This window comes from Zootoca vivipara, chromosome 12 (assembly GCF_963506605.1).
Source record: "Zootoca vivipara chromosome 12, rZooViv1.1, whole genome shotgun sequence".
Taxonomy (NCBI): Eukaryota; Metazoa; Chordata; class Lepidosauria; order Squamata; family Lacertidae; genus Zootoca; species Zootoca vivipara.
This window is the reverse complement of record NC_083287.1, coordinates 47,747,778-47,750,752: the sequence shown is the minus strand read 5'-3', so window position 1 is coordinate 47,750,752 and position 2,975 is coordinate 47,747,778.

Genomic DNA, 2,975 nt, shown 5'->3' with positions numbered 1-2,975 from the left:
ACAATCCAGTAAAATAATGAGCTCCAAAATGTTGGTTTCCCTTTTGCCCATGTGTGTGAGCCAATGTGGGGTAGTGGTTAGAGTTTCAAACTAGGACCTTGGAGACTCAGCTTCAAATTACCACTCAACCAGAGAGCTTACTGAATGGCCTTGGGCCAATCACTTCCTCTCAGCTTAAAGTCATCCAGCAATAGCTTAGAAAATCTCCAAGCTATCCACTGCTCTGTCCAACTATTTCAAGACCCTTTATTTGTATTTAATATCTAAACAATTCCTTGCAGGCTGTGTTCTTTCCACAATTTAAAAAGCAGCACACGTGTAGTTCTGTTTATTACCAGTTGCAGGGAACACAGTGTCTGTCCCCTGCAGCAAGACTACCCTCAGCCATTACATGGGAATGAGATATTGTGCTACTGGCACCAGATCAGGGCTTGTGGGGGTATCATGCCAGAAAAGCCTTTTAAAAGGCTGGTTGGTGATGACACTGTGATTTTAATGGGGCATGTGAAACATCCAACAATGTGCAAGTCGTTTCGAGACACCTTAGTGTAAAAATGCAACTAATAAATATGAACAACTCCACTTATAAAATTTGCAACACAGCCTTGCACACTGAGCTTGGGGGTTTGGATGTGTGGCGTCTTTTACTTTGTTTTTGCTCTTCCTTTTAAAAACATTGATACTGATATTATACCATAATCTGCACTCCCCACGAAGCACAATTGGTTCCAAACTATATCCTAACTATAAATGGTATTCAAGTGAGTCAAATAAGAGGAGCACTGCTCACCACCCAGGAGCTTCCAGTAGAGTTTTCCCAGTTCAGACTCTGCTGAAACCTTCCTGACTTCACCCTCATAATGCGCTTCTGTGTCATCATTGATTTTAATGGGGTTTTTAAGACACAACCAAAGGCAAAATATGTCCTGTTGGTCTGATTATATAATTAAACTCAACACTGTCAAGCAGAGTTTCGGCAGAGAAGCTATGTGGTTTTTATTGCCAATATCATTGATTTCCTACCCTGGTTAATCCCAGCTCTTAGCTGCACCCTTGGATGCACACTTAGATGCTCTGCAGTGGGGGCAATACCTGTTCTAAGAGCTGCTTTTTTATTAATTTAATGGCACTTGGGTGAGGTCTTCAACACAGTGAGATAAAAGACACTTTAGGAAATATCACACACACACACACACCTTTTAATTCTTAAACAAGTCTCCTTTTTGTGCATCCTTAAAAATTCTGTACAATATTATTTTAAAAAATCTGGAAAAGGCTGCTCTACTCCCTTTAAAAACAACCATTGAGGTATCAAGTTTTGTTAGCCATAATTCTTAATCCCTTGTCCCTCATGACTGGGAAGTTGTTTATACGAATTTCATTGCTCTGGAGGTGGGTGGGGGGAACCCAGTCTTTCCGCATGGGCAAGGATATGGTTAAATGAATGGCGTCAAAATATCCTGAGCAGATCCATTGAAACCAGATACTGATTTAAACAAGCTGAGCAGTCATTCCATAAACTTTCTCTTAACTTTGGTTTATTTTTTTATTATTATTCGATAAACTACACATTTTAACTTATTTACCAAGTGAAATAAAATCAGTGGCTGACATTCAACATTACTTACTTTATAATGATAGCTTCTACCCCTGATGTCTCTGGTAACATCACAGAAATAGTAAAAATTACAAAAAGACATAATTATTTGCATAATAGCGATGATGGCGGCTAATCAGCATGCTTCGCATCCATTGCCTTGAGTGGGTACTTGGGGTGCTGAGTGTTACAAGAGTGAAGGCTTTGCCTCTCTCCTTCAGGGCTGCTTCTCCTTGTTCGCAAATCATTTTTATTTAAGTACTTTTAAAGTGATATTTTTATGACTTCAACAATGCAAAACACTCATTCAGCAATGCCAAACCTTAAAACAGCTCTCCTCCCTTTTTAGCTCAACTAATACTCAGCACATATGGTAGAAAAAAGGGTTAACATTTTTTTTAAAGGAGGCAAGCAACAAATAGTACCCAGAAGTATAGAGAACTACAATTCAAAGTTTCAGAAACACCAGATACTATTAAATTTAGTGCTAACTTCAGACCCAGCTCTAGAGGAAATGGCACTGCAAGCAAGGAGCAGTTTTTGGCACCTTCTCCATCTGTTAAACTTTTGAATAATTTGGTTTCTATTTCATTTGTAGCCCATTTTACAACTTTGAGTCAGTTAGCATGCATGATTTTTCCCAGTCATTCAAGGCAGGTGTTTGTATGCTAGGTGCTATAATCTGTATTTATTCATTTATTTATGTATTTATTATACAAACTTTTTGTATTATGTATTTCAGTTGTTGAGTGCATAATAGCCCATGACAGCCCCTACAAACTCTGTTTTCCAGGTGGATGCCTGGTTCACCTGCCCTAAATTCCATCCTGGCTAGCACCACACCTATTAATACTAATACTGCATGCTCCTTAAATGTTAAGTGTAAGAACCCTTCCATACATTTTTTGGTATGGTTCTTGAATCATTTTCATAAGATAGTTGTGGTAACTGAAGCATATGTAGGTGCACAGGGTGTACAGCCTTCTTGTATGCTGTTTTTGGTCTTGGGCTGTTCATAAAGTTGTAAAATAGATGAATAAATAAATATCAAACCTCTACCCATGAATATTTCTGAAAGACAATACATAAGATTAGAATCCTAGACCACTTATCTAGAGGTAAGTCCCATTCATCTCAGTGGGACTTGCTTCTGAGTAGAAATGCATAGAATTGTGACAGTGGTGATAAAAATCTTGACTTCTTTGTACATTAATTAATCCCTTTGTCCGCCTATGAAATTACATACCTTCTTAAGTTATACCTCCAAACACTTAGTTCAGTACAATTCAATGCTCATATTTGTGCATACTGCTGTTCTTTAAATAAGTGACAATTAGATTCAAAAATTGTGCTCTGTTTGCCCATTTTGTCTGTCACA